Source organism: Desmodus rotundus, chromosome 1 (genome assembly GCF_022682495.2).
Source record: "Desmodus rotundus isolate HL8 chromosome 1, HLdesRot8A.1, whole genome shotgun sequence".
NCBI lineage: Eukaryota > Metazoa > Chordata > Mammalia > Chiroptera > Phyllostomidae > Desmodus > Desmodus rotundus.
Window position 1 is genome coordinate 150569881 of NC_071387.1, and position 18261 is coordinate 150588141.

General features: G+C 38.1%; 1 protein-coding gene across 12 annotated transcripts in view; it reads left to right on the forward strand.

Moving 5' to 3' along the window:
- Positions 1-18261, forward strand: part of MCTP1 (multiple C2 and transmembrane domain containing 1) — a 458878-nt gene that overhangs the window by 62148 nt on the left and 378469 nt on the right. The gene's annotated exons all lie outside the window — the stretch shown is intronic.

Here is an 18261-nt window from a genome sequence, read left to right on the forward strand (position 1 = left end):
AAGTAAGTAAGTGATGCAAGGGGTGTCCAACCTGCTTCCCATGGGCCTCATGGAGCCCAGGATGGTTATGAATGAGGACCAACACAAAATCATAGATTATGCTTTTTTTTGCTCAACAGTTTACGTGTTTGTGTATTTAATGTGTGGCCCAAGACAACTTTTCTTCTTCCAGTGTGGCCCAGAGACTCCAAAAGGTTGGATACCCCTGATACCTATCATCTGGGGCTATGCATCTGGTCTTTGACTGATAAAAGACTAAATTATTTTCTTGCAATTATGTACATTTTTCATATCTTTATTCTCTACTTGTCTGCTCCTTGTATGTTTGTCTATGTTAATGGTTTACAGTTTATCCTGGAGAATAGTACTTCATACAAATATTACTTAATAAAAACTTTTTAATGCACTTGATGATAAAGTGCATTGTCTTAGTTTTGGGTTTGCAAAGACTTCAAAATACCTGAATCCAAGTCTTAATCAGACTGATTTAACTCTGTTTGCATATTTGATCTATTTGTTAACTTAATCTAATGCTTCTTCTCTTTTAATTCTCACCTGAGGGCAAGTTTATTGATTTTTAGAGAGGGGAAAAAGGAAGGAGGGAGGGAGAGAGAAAAAGAGAGAGAGAGAAAAAGAGAAATATCAACAATCGGTTTCCTCCCATATGCACCTTGACCAGGAATCAAACCTGCAACCTGGGAGTGTACCCTGAGCAGGAATTGAACCTGCACCCTTTTGGTGTATGGTCCAGTGCTCCAACCAACTGAGCCACACCAGCCAGGGTTCATCTAATGCTTTTTATATAAATCTGTTCTCACAGAATGGTGAGGCTTGACTGGGGTTATCTATGAATGAAAATCCTTTGTAAACAGGAAAATTCAATGCAAATATAAAATAGATTATTATCAAAGAGCCTTACAGGCTATTTTCAGGTGAAAATAAGGCAGCTGTGGTTAAATTCATGTAGTCAAAAAAGCCTTGAAGATGGTAAAAATGCCTGAAATGTTTGCATCTAATTTATTAATCAATGACAATGATTACTTATTTGCTTGTAAATATCTTTAAATATTTATTTAACTTTAACTATACTTAACATGATTTTTTAAATATATTAAGTTTAGTGGAGCATAATGTTGTTGCCCCCTAACATTTACTAGGGTACAGTTTTGAGGAAAAGCAACAACCTTTCTTTGTAGCCTCAAGGTAAGGTAAATCCACTTACAAAACAGGTAAAACATCATAGGCTTCACATTTTCTAGTCTGCAGTTTCTCGCCTAGCCTATGTTCACTGTCAGAAGATCTCACTAGCGAATAGCAATCTATTCCCTCAAGGTGCTCCTGCTAACACAGAAAAACAGGAAGGGAATGTCACTGGAACCAGAATAGGCCTGTATAAATCCTGACTTCAACATCGACACAACCATTGTGCTTTTAAATCTTCCGAAATTCTTAATTAAAGTCCTCCGAGACTCCCCAGAAGGCCTGAAAATGTCAAAGATGTAAGCTAAAAGAAAACCTACTTTGTTTTATGGAATGTGGTTTAAAATGCTTCTTAAAGACATGGAAAAGTATTTGTCAACTTCTGTTAATTTTTACTAAAATTAAAACTTATCCCCCAGTCATGTGCATGGGTATGTGTGCACTTTGGTTGTATCTTACCAGTTCCTTAGAAGAGATTCCAAAAAGGTTATAACATATAACACGTACACAATAAAACAAATGAATTTATGACACGCTCACAATAAAACTGATGAATTTTTATTAGACAGTACTCTAGAAGTTGGGAAATGAAAAAAACCAAATTTGCTTAAAAAGAGACTAATATAATTATGTTATGATAAGGTGATTTTACTCTCAGCTTCCTGGTAGTGAGGGAAAAATGGAAATAGACTGAATTATATGTTCTCAATATCACAAAGGAAAAAATATGTCAAATTCGTAATGTACTGTGTTATAAATGTGGTTATACATACATGATTTATCCACATTGGAAAATACATACCGGTCTAAAACATGTGTTTTACTAAATTGATATTTTTAGTAAATATAAATTAGGTTAATATGAAAGCTTTTCTCATTCCCTGAGCATACTCTTCCTGGGCACACAATTTTGGTAGTAGCAGGCTGTGGGTTATATGGAAAATTTTGCCATAGAGCAAACAAGTAGAAATTTTGAACGTATATAATTTTTATATTGGCTATGTAGTTAGGAGTCTGACTTGCTGCATACTATTGAGATAATTAGCTGTCTCAAAAGCTGGGAAGTAAGCTGTACAAAGAGATTTAAAGTTGTAATTTCTATAGAGAATGAAGGTATAAATCCTAACTATACCTTCTTGGATTTTGATTCCTAAAGCATAAGTAAAATCTTAGCCCAGGAAACATTTCTTATGCAATGGGACAGAAAGACAAATGGATTCCTTAAATATAACAATGCACTTGTAACAGGGGTGAGAGTCAGTTCAGGTAACACACTTTTTGGTTGAAATGCATTTGTTACTGATGCACTATTAACCACTTGAGAAAGAATAGTAGAAAAAAGATTTTCAAGCAACTAATTAATAACTAAGAATATTAATACTTAGTTTTACTTTCCTACAAATGTTTGCAAAAATTAAAGGAAAGCAACTCATAGGGACTCATAACTGAGAGCCATGAGATGAATAAGAGGGTGTAGTGGTAGAAGAAAAAGCAAATTTCTTCCTTGGGTAAAATGATGAAGACTCTGGCTTCTTAGATTAATAGCAGCCTTTTCAGATTCATGTGTACTAACTGTGAGTTACTTAACTGTATGAAACTCTTCTTCGTGTCTGACTGACATGGTTTTCACATCATTATCTCAGTCCATAAAATCAAATATATAAGATAATTTTCAACTCTATTGGAATTTTGCAAATTTTAGAATTTTAGTCCTTTGGAGTAGTTTTATTTATTTTTGGTTTCTCAGGTTGTGAAAAACAAAAGTTAATTGTTGAACTTTATCAAGTATTCATAAGTAAATCTATCTTTTCTGTCCAATTTCTTCTCAAATATCTATGAAATACCATTTGTGTAATACTTAATGTATGAAACATGCTTTGTATTTTATGTGCATTCACTCATTTGATCCTTTAGTCTTATCAGGAAAATAAGGAAGGAATGATTATTATCCCTGTTTTCCCAGTAAGAAAGCAAGCATCATGTATTTCAGGATTTAATAGTTCAGCTTTTTCCTGGTGCCATATCGGAAGTCAACAGTATATTTGTTCTCAGTTTTGCATGGGAGGAAAGAGATTAACGTCAGTATCTGCAGAATGGAAGTGACTAAAGAAAAGAAATGTAGTAGAAAAAAACATTACATAAAGAGATTGGTGTATTGTTTTTAGTAGTGAAGAATTGATCCTCCACTTTAGATAACTGACTCCAGAATAATCGAATACTGTCTTTATATTCAGCACCTCAGACATATTTTCCTCATGTCTTATAATTTCTTTTTTTTTAAGTAAGAAGATGATGCAATTTCCTAGAATTGACTTATCTGAAGGCTAGTTGGATATTGCAAGTATCTGGGCATCAGAATTCAAAGCAAGGCAGTAAAATGTGAGATATCCCACGCAGCAATATCTTCGCCAATGTATCTCCTAGGCAAGGGTTATAAAAGAAAGAATGAAGAAATGAGACTATATCAAATTAAAAAGCTTCTGCATGGCTAAAGAAAACATTAGCAAAATGAAAAGGGAACCAACTGTATGGGAAAACATATTTGTCAATGATACCTCGGGCAAGGGTTTGATCTCCAAAATATATAAAGAACTCACACGACTCAACACCAGGAAGAGAAACAATCCTATTAAAATGGGCAGAAGACCTGAACAGACATTTCTCCAAGGAGGATGTACAGAGAGGGCCCAGAGACATATGACAGGATGCTTAGCATCACTAGCCATCAGAGACATGCAAATTAAAACCACAACGAGATACAACTTCACATGAAATACTGGTCAGAATGGCCATCATAACCAAACCAACAAACAAGTGCTGGTGAGGTTATGGAGAAAAGGGAACCCTTGTATAGTGTTGCTGGGAATGCAGACTGGTGCAGCCACTGTGAAAACAGTATGGAATTTCCTCAAAAAACTAAAAATGGAACTACCTTTTGACCCAGCAATTCCATTGCTTGGATTATACCCTAAGAATCCTGAAGCACTAATTCAAAAGAACCTATGCACCCCAATGTTCATAGCAGTACAATTTACAATAGCCAAGTGCTGGAAGCAGCCTAGGTGCCCATCAGCAAATGAGTGGATCCAAAAACTGTGGTAATTTACATAATGGAACACTATGAGCAGAAAGAAAGAAGGAGCTCCTACCCTTCCTGACAACATGGATGGAACTGGAGAGCATTATGCTAAGTGAAATAAGCCAGGGGGTAAAAGACAAATACCATATGATCTCATCTATATGTGGAACCTAATGAACAAAACAAACAAATGACCTAAATAGAACCAGAGACATAGAAATGAGGAACAAACTGACAGTGACTAGAGGGGAGGAGGGAATAGGATAACAGGGGAAAGAAGGGGAAGGGTCTAGTCAAGTAATATATATAAAGGACCCATGGTAATGCACAACAGGGTGGGGATTGACTAGGCAGGGCAGGGGAGAGTAATGGTGGGAAAATTGGGACACCTGTAATTGAACAACAATTTTTACAAAAGGAAATTCAGTGGTGATTCCATAAGACAAGGGAGAGCTGTTTGTGTCTTTACCAGATTTCCCTTTCTGGTTGCAGTGTGCTGCTGGAGTGTTTGTGTTAGAAATACATGCTGTTGCTTTAAAAACACGGCAAAATGGAGGCAGTTGAAGGCCATTAATAAGGGGCTGATAGTTTTCATATTCTAAGCTTCCTTGTCTTTGAAATATATTTCAGTCTCTTTGCCTGTGTGTCTCTCCTGTCAAGTATGGATATTAAAACCACCAATCAATACTTTCCGTGTCACTTAATCTCCTAGTCTGTTTGTTGATTCCCTGGAAGTGCTCAGTAATCAAAAGTGCACAGTTACGGGAGGACATGATGTGTTGGTGTGTTCCTGAACCAACAAGTTTGTTTACATGCACCTTAAGCATAACACTAATTAAACATATCTGGAAAAAAGACTATAGTAATTGCAAATTATAAGTCAGTGTGAACAGTATCTGTTCCCATTCGCCAGGGACGCTATGGTGTAGAGAAGTGTTATAACAGAAAAGAAGCTTCCTCTTTCACAGATTTGTTGGCTTTCTTTTTTTTTTCTCAGCTTCATTGAGATACAATTGACTTATTGTATAAGGGGAAGGTGAACATTGTGATCTTATTCATGAATATATTGCAAAATGTTACCACAATAAGTTTATTAATACGTCCTTTGCCTCACATAATTACCATTTTTTGTTGTTGCTATGGTGAGAAGTTAAAGTTCTACTCTCATAGCAACTTTGAAGTCTACAGGCAGCATTGTTAGCTACAGTCACCACGCAGTATGTGGGAGCCCCAGAACTTACTCACCTTGTAACTGGAAGTTTGTTCCATGTGACCAACATTCCCTATTCCCCCCACCTCTTAGCTCCCGGCACCCATCATTCTACTTTCTGTTTCTGTGAATTTGATCTTCTTAGATGCCCCATATAAGGGAGATCATACAGTGTTTGTCTTGCTCCGACTTATTTCTCTTAAAGCCCTCAAGATCCGACCATGTCATCACAAGAGGCAGGGTTTCTTTTTTATGGCTGAATACCATTCCTCTGTGTGTGTGTGTGTGTGTGTGTGTGTGTGACAATTTCTTTACCATTCACCTGTCAGTGAACACCTAGATTGCTTCCATGTCTTGGCTATCATAAATGATGTGCACCCTCTACTTCCCTGATTGGTATTTCCTGCCCTTTCAGGTCATCTGACCTGCACAGACGATGCCTGCACCTGGACCTGCCCCAACCTTTCCGCGCCTCAGTCAATGTTCTAGCCTCCTTTTCTCTCTGTCTTACAACAGTGTGGACCCATTATTTTAAATAACTTATTGAAGTGTAACTTACAATAAAGAGCACAGATTTTAAGAGTAAAATTTGTAGGGTTTTGACAAATGTGTATACCATGTAACTATTATCCTAATTAAGATAAAAAATCCTTCCATCATCCTGAAGTCCCCTCATGTCTCTTTGTGACCTCTCCCACTCTCATCTTTTATCCCGGCATCCACTGACTTAATATTTATCACCATAGATTAGTTTTGTTCATCCTTGTACTTCCTGTAAAGGAAAAACATTAAAAATAATGTCTGTGAGGTTATCTATGGTATTGCATATATGTTAACAATTAGTTCATTTTTCTGTCTGAGCAGGGCTTCATTGTCTCGCCATACTACAAGTTATTTCTCCATTTACCTGCTGATGGCCATTTGGATTATTCCCAGTTGGGGACTCATATGAAGAATGCCAGATAAGACTATGTGTACAAGTCTTTTTGTTTTAATAAAAATTTTTATTTTGACAAAGTTACAGATTTTCATGTAGTTTTAAGAGGTAATATTGATTTCATGTACCCTTTATTCAGTGTTCTGCAGTGGTAATAACTTGCAAAATTATAGTATATTATCACTACCAGTATATTGGCATCAATACATTGATCTCATTCCATTGATCTCAATACATTGATCAATCCAGTGATCTCATTCAAATTGCAGCAGTTCAGGCGAGAGAAAATTCTGGTTTGGACCAGGGTTTTAGCAATGGTGATAGGAGAAGAGGCCAGCTCCAGGATGTGTCCTGAAGACAGAACTGAGCAGACTTGTTACTGGATTGGGTGTGGGCTAGTGAGGAAGAGACAGGAATTAAAGATCATTTCTATGTTTTTGGCTAGGGCAACTGAGGATATGATAGCATTATATACAAAGGCGGGGGAGCAATAGATGGGAGTGGAGGATGTAAAGTTTTCTCTTAGACATGATAAGTTGAAAGGCCTTCTAGTTAGCACTTAGGGAAGAGATGGGGACTAGAGGTACAAATTCAGGACTCATCGATGTATAGATGCATAGATCAATTGGAATAAAAAGTTTCTGAGTCCTTTCACATCAACTAGCTCATTTTATTTTCTCAGGATGCAATTACCTATATAAATAGGAATCACCACTATTCTGCAGAGAAGAAATGTAGACCCAGAAAAATTAAGTCAGATTTGGGGTAAGAATTGGTATTCTTGACTCTTAGCCTGTGTTTTGTCCATTGTATCCCTTATGACCTGGTAGCACTCTTGGAAGACAAAAGTGCAAGATCGATGTCAGTTTTTCCTGTTTTTGGTTAGTTTTATTTTTGAGAAGAACTTGTCTTAGCTTTTGTTTCTCTTGGGCTAACCAATTTGGCTGGCGTGTTGTGTGGTGGATAGGATCGTTGCTGGTAGAGGCGAGCAGGTAGGAGTGGGTGGGCCTCCTAAGGCTCCTGAGGACACCTTGTTGTTTATAGAGAGGAAATGTGGCTGCAGAAGGCGTTTCCTCTCACACTTAAAATGCAATTGTACTGAAACCTTGGATGTGGCCTGAAGCTATTTCCAGCAGTCTTTACCAAAAGTCATCCTTTGGAATGCTTTAATTGATTTGAAAGTGGATTTTTCTGTAATACAGGAGTGTTTTTTTTTTTTTTTTTGTATGGTGGGAGGAGGATGTTGCTTTGGAGATTGTTCTAGTTTCTTCCACATGACCCCAACTCAAAATGTTCTTCTATTTTCTCCACAATGGAAAATACAGCTTCATGAAGGAACAGAGTTGAAAGGCAGCAATGTTTGTTGAATAGGTATATTCAACAATACTAATCAGCCACAATGAATGAAAAGCAAACTGAATCTAAGAACAGGAGACTGGTTTAAGGCTTTTGTGCTATTTCCTGCATGTTTACTCTGCTACAAGTGTTCAAAGCTACCCCTCTTGACTTAAAACTCACTGGACGGTATGAAGCAGGTCAGCTCAGAATGGCATTAAGAGCTGGAGAAGTACCAGGTGCATTTGTTCAACACTGATGACTGAATTGCAGTTTCAAAAGGTAATCTTCACTTATAATTTTTAACTTAAAAACATTGGTTTTAGAGGACAATATGAGTTTACTCTGCTTTTTCCCTGTGTCTGGAGGACAAGTGTTGTATTTTCTTCAAAGATATTAAAATTATTAACTCGTTTATTACTTACTAAGTAATATTTACTTGTTATGCTGATTTACTTAAGCATGGATCTTGAATTAAGCATAGCTATTTTCTCCTCACTTGACAAAACCTTATTATTTGTGCCAGTAATATATAATAAAGTTGAAGTAAGGACGACAGACAAAATGAAAAAAATAAAGAGTGCAAGGTCTGGCTAATACTATGGAGAGAGAAAAGTACAAATGGCTTTATAATAACCGAATAACATGTGTACATGAACTTAGTAAATATCCTGAAGTAACTTGCCTAAGGCCACATTGTGAGTAAGTGGTGGAACCAAGGTCCAGACGCAGGCAGCATGGCTCCGCATTGAACGTGGTTAGCCACTGAACCGTGCCAAAGTTTGACATGGTTTGTGTTGTTGTTGCTTATTACACTGGTGCTTTTTCAGATGGCTATATATGGAAATAAACAACTTTTTGAAATTGCTGTCCTAAATTATTTCTGACTAAATTTAATGAATCTTCTTATGTCTAAATCCAATAGACACCAAATTCAGTGATTAAATATGATTTCACAAAATTAATTGCCAGTTGGTTAATTACATCATAGCAGGTTTTAGAAATGTGTTTATTAGCTTTAAACATTATAATAAAGTAATGCATTTACACAGATTTAAAGGTCAAACCATGACCCATGGCTTAGACTTGAAAGCTGCTGAGCTCTCCCTATTTTAGCACACCCACGGCTTTCCTCCCTTCCTCTAGTCCTAAAATGAGTATTTTAGCTCTTATCCCCTCTACACACATTCTCCCAATATACCTTGGCTGAATTTTCATTAAATGCATCGTAATGTCTTTAGCTTTATGACTCTGTAAATACATTTCACGGCTGAGCCATGACTAACTTCTTTTCAGGTGTAACTCTTTCCCTGGTATTTTTTATTTGCCAAGTTTTCTTTGAATCAATGCTAGTTCTTTCCACTCTCTCTAGGAACTAGAGAGAGTCCAACTTGTCAAATCTGGTGCTCCCAGTTTTTTTTTTCTTGGAGATATTTCTGCCGAACGCTCTACTCTCTGGCTTCGGTCTGGACTAACTGCCCTTTGGGTTTACCGAACCGCTGTCATCCGAGGTGCCATCCTGAAATTCCTGTTGCATTTCTCAAGTTGAATCCCATTTCCTAGACCCCCTGTGAATCTCTTTCATGCTTTACTTGTTCGTTTTGGTGGAAGATGTTTAAGACAGGATTGTCTGCCACTTTTCACATACAAAAATGTCTTTACCCTACAGTTTGGTTAATAGTTCTGGGCTAAGAAATAATTTTCTTTTAAATTTTGCAGGCATTATTTTTTTGACTTCTAGACTGTAATGTTTGAGAGATTCAAAACATTTTGATTTCTAAAGTCTTTGTAACTGATCCGAGTTTGCTCTTGGGTTTAGGGTCTTTATCTCTAATTCTAAAATTTCATGATAATGATTGATGTGAGAGTTTTTTATAGTTGTCCTGGACACTTGATGGGCCATTTCATATAATACATGTTCTTCATTTTTGAAAATGTTTTCTTTTTTTGTTCCCATCACCATCTCTCTTTTCTTTTTGGGACATGCATTTATTCACCCGTCGAGTGTAGGTATGTGTTGAATAACTAACCGTAACTGGTGCCTTCTCTATGCCGGGCACTGTGATTCTGCGCTAGAGGTTTCAGCAGTGGAAGAAACACTGCCCTCATCACACCAATTAGTCAGACATTGGGCCCTCGAGATCGAGCAGTTAATTTGCTTAATTTACTTTTCCTGTGCTCCACTATGTCCTACTTTCTGAAAGATTTTCGTGATTTTTATCTTTCAAATCATTTACTGATTTATTTTCAGTTTCAGTTTTTTAATTTTTAATTTCCAGTTGCTCCGTTATTCCCTCACTGTTCCCTTTTTATTATATACTGTCTTATTTCTTGTCTTTCTCTGAGGAAATTAATTAATTTTTAAAAAAGTATTCCTCTATTCTCTGCCTAGTCTCCATTTACTCTAAATTCATTTTGTGGCTTGTTTATTTGGGTCTCTTTCAGGTTGGTGGCTTTTCCTTGAAGGTCCGAGGATTCTTGTCTCTGTGTTAACATTTAAGAGTTAAGCACTAAAGTGCTAGTTAGATATTCCTCCTGCATATGTGAGTTTATATCTGGTAAATTGCTCTGTAGGTCAATTATGTGGCCAAAGAGGGAAGAAAGCGAAACCGAGATTGGACATAATTGCTGCAAGCAGACTGCAGCGAGCCTTGTGTACCCGTGCAAGCAGTTCGTGCTTTATTTTGTAAATATTGAGAATCTAGATGATCTCGTACTTGAGGCAAGTCTTTTGCAGTCCCTCGCATTGTCCTAGGATACAAATTTCCTGTCTTTGTTCCATTCTGTCATAAACATTTCCTCTGGCTTTCATGCTATATTTTATTTTTTAATATAATTTTCTTTTTCCATAAACATGACCTTACTATACAAATCATCCTGCAATATATATTTTTTTCATGTCTACCTCCCCAGCTCCCTCCCCTTAGGCAACCATTAACTTATTCTCTGTATCTATGAGTCTGGTTTGTTTATTCATTTATTTTGTTTTTTTAGCTTCTACGTATAAGTGAAATGATTTTTCTCTGACTTACTTCACTTGGCATAATAGCCCCTAAGTCGTTACAAATGGCAAGATTTCTTTATTTATTTATGGCTGAATACTATTCCATGTATATCTACCATACCTTCTTTATCTATTCATCTGTTGATAGACATCTATGTTGCTTCCATATCTTGGCTATTAGTAGTAATGCTGCAGCGAACACAGGGGTGCGTATTTCCTTTCCAAATTAGTGTTTTTGTTTTCTTCAGATAAATGCCCAGAAGTGGCATTGTTGGATCATATGACACATGAGGGTTCCCTTTTCTCCGCATCCTTGCCAACACTTGTTTTCGTTGTTTTATTCTTCACAGCCATTTTGATAGCTGTAAGGTGATAGCTCATCGTGGCTTTAATTCACATTTCCCTGATGAGTAGTGACATTGGGCATCCTGTCATATGTCTGTCGGCCATCTGCATGTCCTCTTGGAGAAACGTCTATTCGGGTCCTCTGCCCATTTTTTAAAATGGGATTGGGATTTTTTTTTTTTTTTGGTCTTAAGTTGTGTGAGTTCCTTATATGTTTTGGATATTAACCCCATATTGGATGCATCATTTCTGAATATCTTCTCCCATTCAGTTTGTTGCCTTTTCATTTTACTGATGGTTTCCTTTGCTCTGCAAAAAGTTTTTGGTTTAATGTAGTCCTGTTTGTTTATTTCTTCTTCTGTTGCTCCTTCCCCAAAGAGACACATCCAGAAAGATGTTTCGAAGAGTGGTGTCAAAGAATTTACTGCTGTGTTTTCTTGTAGGAGTTTTATGGTTTCAGGTATAACATTTAAGTCTTTAATTCATTTTGAGTTATTTTTGTAAATGGTATAAGAAAGTGGTCTAATTTTCTTTTTTAAATGTGTCTGTCCAGTTTTGCCAAAACTAATCGAAAGATGTTTTTACCCCATTGTATATTCTTGCCTCCTTTGTCATAGAGTACTTGACCATATAACTGAGGATTTATTTCTGGGCTTTCTATTCTGTTCTATCGAGCTATGTGTCTGTTTTTATGCCAGTACCGTGCTATTTTGATTATTATAGCTTTGTAGTATAGTTTGATGTCAGGGCACATGATACCTCCCATTTTGTTCTTACTTAAGATTTCTTTTGGCTATTTGGGATCTTTTGTGGTTCCTATAAATTTTAGGTTTAGTTCTAATTTTGAGAAGAGTGCCATTGGTGGTATTTTAATAGGGATTGCACTGAATATGTATATTGCATTAGGGTAGTAAGGACATTTGATGATATTTTAATCTTAATGACAATATTAATCTCTTGTTTCCAGTTGCCTAAATATTCATTATATTGTAATTTAATTCTTGCATTTTTAACATGGGCATCAAATAACAACCATAGCCCACTTATTTTCTTGCTGTCCAGGGAACTGCAGAGTTCTATTTGATTGAAATCACTTATGGCCTCGCTGACCTCATCTTTCAGGCAACAATACGTGTTTTCCAGAGATATGTTTTCATAACTACTTTAAAATAACATTGTCAGTTTTTCTTTTTTCATAATACATAATAACTTTTATTTATTCTAAGTGATTCTAAGTAAGTGGCAGTCAGTTCAACAAATTATATAGCAAAATTCCTCAAAATACAATTTCTCTTCCTAAAAACAGGCTGAAAAAATTTTTACTACATTGTGTTACAATTTGTGCAAATTACTGTGCATGAATGAAGTGGGAATATATTCCTATTCAATGTAAGTATATAGTTGTCCCTCTGTATGTTTGTGTTCTGCGTCTGAGGATTTAACAGACCACAAATCCAGGATATTTGAGATTATTCCAGAAAGTTACAAAAAGCAAAACTTGAATTTGCCACACACCAATCAACATACCAAATTCACTCGAATGAACTGATGTGCAGATATACCCTGCAGTAGTCTATGTACAAATATAGTTGTGTGCAAATACTATGCCATTTTACAGAAGGGACTTGAGCATCCTCAGATTTTGCTATTCATGGGGGTCTTGGAACTAATCCCCTGAGGATACCGAGGGACAGCTCTATACTTTTTTTGTAAGTGTTGGGGAGGGAGAGAATTTCTCCCTTCTACCCTTCTTTAGTTCTTTTGGCTAGACTAGCAATAAAATAATAAAATTGACACAAGGCTTGATTAACAGGAGAATAACCAATTTAACACTTATGCACAGGAGAACCACACTGTGATACTCAGACCATAAAACACGTTCAACAAAATGACCCGCCCAACACTTGTTTACACTTTTTAGACAAAGAATCAAATTTGTGAGAAACTGACAGGACTGAGAGAGTTAATGCTCATTGGAAAGGAATCTAGGCAAGGTCTGGACCGGTGCACATTAGTAAAAGAGTTACAAAGTTTGCTTATACAGGCTTTTTCGACTCTGGCTTTTATAAATTCTTGCGATAAGGTTTTCTCTCAGCCCTCAGGAGCAGCGAGGGCACCTACCATATGGGAAATTTATCTTCTGCTTCTACCAGAACCAAGAAATCAGGTTTCTTCTTGCATGGTCAGTTTCTTAAGTAACTTTAATTCAAAATAACCAATATGCCATTGTGGGGTATCATGGGGCAGTCTGCTGGGCCCCGACGTTTGGTTCTGAGGGTCTTTACCGTGGCCTGTCAGAGCTCCTTGCACCTATGATTTGCCCTACTCTCAAGCAAAGGGGTCGTTGTCCTTGAAGCAAGGTAGTGGCACACAACAGCATAAGAGACCCCACACTTCCCATTCACTTCCTTATGTTTTCAGCTGTATGTATTGTGTGTATATGTGGACCAGCACCACTAGCAAAAGGAAAACTTTACATCTTGGTAAATCTCTGCCATGCCTTGTGTGATGGCAGATGTCACACAGGCAATTGAATAAATGTTTGATGATGAAGAGTGTGGTAATTCATCTGTGCTTTCTCGTACTCTGATGAGTAAGTAGAGCTGGATCCTCAGTGAAGCTACCAATATAGGAAGTGGTCTTAACTGCAGTATTGTTACCTGAAACGGACTGGGCCCAGAGTAGGTCTGCCTCACTGGCCAGTAGTGTGTGGGTTCTTGACTTCATGCAGGTGATTTTGAGAGTACCTTTATTAAAGCTGGAGACAGTGAAACAAGGAAGGGCCTAGAGTAGAAGAAGCAATAGGAGAGAGACTAGGCGGGGCTGCTTTGGCTCTCTAGAAACATTATGGAAAATAAGTGAGCCAAGGTGGGGCTGCTGTCAGCTCACTGCAATAGGACTTTGGGGACCAGTTCAGGAGATTAGCCCATGATGAGCTGCCACTGCCTATTGTTCTCCTGGTTGCAAGTCTCATGGGGACCTTTAGAGTTTAGGAGAAAGAAAATTCACTCAAAAAGAAGCTTTGAGTGAGTGTACCTCAGGGATGGCTTCTTTGTCTTGAGGGGTTTTATCTGCTTTCCAAAGGTGGGGATTTTAGAGGAGGTCTCAGGGAAAGACCTCAATATTCATAAGCTTTTCCAGGTATATGCTTTCAGGGTAATGGTCTCCACTGATTGGTCATTGCCAGCAGGGTGTCATTAGTCATTTCAGCAAGTCCTGGCATTATCCAAGTGGTTTTGCTGCTTTTCTGGGCCTGGAGCTGAAATACAACTGAGGCCTAGATGTCATCTCCAGGGAGGAAAGGTCAGGGGAGGGTCTGAACTGCATGGCAGTGATAAGAAAGGTTTGGGGTCTAAACCACATGACCAGCAAAATGCCAGAGGAGGAAAGCCACCCCGGGGGGCCAGGTCCAGGGCCAGTTTTGCTTGTTCCTAGGCACCTGGGACTCTCCACCCTGGCGGCCTGTATCTGGCTGTAAATTGCCTGGCCAGTTTATTCAGCTATCTGTCTCAGTTCCCCCATTCCACTGGCCAAGGAATTTTCCTAGCTTCTTACTATCCTGCCTCATTATGAATTATAAGCTGCTTTTTATAAGAGAGGTAATAATCTAGCCAAGGAGCAGTGGAATGTTTCAAGAGCCTAGCTTTTAAGTGTTTCCATGAGAAACACACTTTCCTACATTTTCATAGCTAGCACTATTATTGGGAGGAATGTTTTGATTACGGAGCTAAATGCTTGTAGAGTAGGCTTACCTGTTTGAAGCATTTAAAGGTCTTAGGAAACAAGAAAAATGAGAGAACTTCCTCTGAGTGTCACAGAAAAAAAGTAAACATATTGAGACTATTATTTTCTCTTTGGGGTGTGGAAAGCCAGGTCTCGAGCTGGCTGAGCAGTTTTACTTCCATATAGGGCTGGAGCTCATTGTTAGTGGTCTAGAAAAGTAACCTTCTGTCATTTCAAACATGTCAGGAGAATGCTTTTGTTACCGGAAGCTCGGTTCTTCTTACGGACACAGTAAAGAATTACAGATCAGCATGGATGAGTGAGAGTTTTATTAGTACCTTCGAAAGGCTTAGCACAGAAGAAACAACAGGAGAGCCTAGGCTGGGCTGCCTTAGCTCACTGACAAGTCAGAGAAAGGGGGGTTTTGGAGACAGATTCAGGGGATTAGCTTGGGACAAGCTGCCAGATGCCCATTTTCTTAGAGTTTAAGAGACATGTGCCTGTGAAGGAAGAGGTTGGGGTGAGAAGGGAAAGGGAAGTGGCTCTGGCTGCTCCCTAGAGGGAGATAACAGGTGCGCTGGGTCCTTTGTCCTGCAGGTGGGAACCTTAGGGGCAGGCGTCAGGGGAGGGTTGCAGCAGAATATTCAGCAGTTCTTTAGGTGCGCCCTTTTAGGGTCCTGGACTCCATGATCGGTCGGTGACGTTATTGGTCAGACTGGTTAGTTATTGCAATTGCTTATGGTGTCCCGCCTGGTTTGGCTGCTTTTCTGGACCTGGAGCTGCAACAGAGCTGAGGGTTAGATGTTATCCCAGGGGAGGAAAGGCCAAGGAAGGAGAGGTTACCCTGGTGGTGAGGTCCTTGTTTTCCCAGTTTTGGCTCCTGCCAGGCACTGGGGACTTCCACCCTGGTGACCATCTGCACCTGGCTGTAAATTGCTTGGCCATTTTGTTTAGCATTCTGTCTCAGTGTCCCTGTTCCACTTGCCAAGGAGTTTTCCTAGCTTCTTACTATGCTGTCTCACTTTCATAAGGATTTAATTTGGGAAATTCAGCTCGTCAGTAGTGGCCACAGATTTAATATCAGAGCCTGTAGGGACAGAAGCTAGCAAGTGAAATGGTAACAGTGGAATTATGGAAACTTTGACCAGGAGCCCAGTTACAAGAAAAGGGGTGTTACTATGATCATGACAAGTCCTGAAAGTGAGGCAGATCTAACAGCAGGGCAAGTGGAAAATTCTGGGTTATTTGGGAAGGTCAGGGGCAGTGGGGGAGGTCCAAGATGGACAAAGACGCAGGAAGCAGTCAGGCAGAATCAGAAAGCACAAACCTCTGTCTTAGTTTCAGCTCAGATGAGGCATGAGCCAGCGAGTAAGGAACTGAGTCCCTCTCAGAGTTGGAAACACGGAGACTCAAAGTCAAGACCAATGGGTTGTGGTGGATCCTTGGGTTGAGTTTCAAGCAGCCTTCAGGGCTGATGGTTAAGTGCTGTAGGCCAGAAGAAGGGGGGATTTGGCAGCTGGTGGTCTTTGCAGCAGACAGCTAGATCTTCTGAAGAGTCTTCTGAAGAGTTGTAGCATGTAATTTGGTTTTATGTGTGAATGACATTTGAATTCCTCAAAGCAATTCACATCTATTATCTTGTAGATTCTCATGATAGATCTTTGACATAGATTGGCATAGATTCACAATTATAATTTTTCAGTCTCAGGAGAAACAATTTGACATAAAACCATGAACTAGGTCAACTTTATTTCTACTATTTATTGTATTATATTTGGGAAGGTCCCAGATGTGTTCAGTGTTTTATCTCCCCAAAGTATGTGGTGAAATGGTATAGGGCGATTATTGTGTTTATATCATTTGGTTCTAAGCTGAAGCACAGATGCCTTTCTTTTTACCAAATGTCATGTCTCTTTTTCATTATGTAGAGTTGTCTCTGGAAAGTCTGTACCCAGCAAGGGATTAAATTTCTCAGCCTCTATTTAATCTAGACGGGGTGATCTGACTACTTTTCCCCAATGACTTGTGAGTGAAAACTACTGTACCTTCTGGGCCAAAGCAGTTAAGAAGTGGACTCTCCTTATCTATTCTTCTTCCTTCTGTAAACTGGATGCAAGGGACTCCCTGAAAGTCTCTAGGAATGGCAGAACCATGAAACGGGAAGAGCTTGGGTCCTTGAAACACACCAAAGAGCAAAGCCATCTGCCAGCTGGGATCACTGACATTAGAAAGGGAGAAGTAGACTCTTCTTGAAGCAGGCTGCCAGGAGTTCACGTGCAGCAGCTGTCATTACCCTAACTCCTTTTACAGATAGGAATTAAGAAGGGTGGTCCGACTTAGCAAATAAAAGTACAGTTAAATTGGACTTTTAGATAAATAGCAAATAAATTTTAATATAATGATCATTTTAAGAATAAATTTTAGTATAAGTATGTTCCAATATTGCATGCGTAATTATACTAAAACTTATTCATTGTTCATCTGAAATCCAAATTTAACTGGACATCCTATATTTTATCTGATAACCCTAGACTTATGATTAAGCATATTGAAGAGTTGGTGAAATAATTGTGTTTAGATAATTAGTTTGTTGTATGAAGCATTCCGTTTTTGGAAGAGATTTGTTTCTGAGCAAATGTTTTCTTTAATCCTGCTGTCTTTGGGGAAGTGTAGCATTTAAAACCCCAAGACATTTATTGTTGCAAATAATCTAAAAGTGAGAATTTTCTAAGGGGCTGCTTGTAAACCTGTCCTGAAAATGGATAAGAAAGGAAGTGATAAAAAATTCTAAACATGTTAAATGCTTTACACAAATGGGTAATATTTTAATGGAGACAAATAATTCTACCACTTTAATTTCACACTCTTTTGATTGTGGTAAAAGAAAAAAAACTCGAAGTATTTTCAAAGGAAATTATGCAGAGCTCAGGAATGCCAACATTGTTTACAGAGGCTGGTTCCTTTTCTGCCTGGTTCTGAAGTCAGGGAAAACACAATATATGAATTCAGATGCAGAAGTAGTAAGTCATAGATAAAAAGGATTTCAAAGAATTGCCATTTAGAGAAAATAGAAGTTGATTGACATTGAAGTATTTTCATCAAAACCATTAATATAAACTAGAGCTAGAAGAGAAATGCCTTTCTAAAATAAAAGCATGAGATAATTAATGTAACAGATTCAAATTAAGAGAAAATCAGTGATTCTCTACTACCATTTAATTAAATCCCCCTTTCTCACAGAGAGAAGTGAGGCCCCAAAAAGTTATGCCTATGCCCAAGACTGCATAGTTAATTAGTACCACAAAATTCTAGTCATATGACTTTTCTTATGCCCATCTCTTTCTCCTACAGAGAAATTCCTATAATGGAAGCAAACTGAGAAAAAAGACCAAATTTTGTTTCATCATTAAGAGAACAATATTTATGTT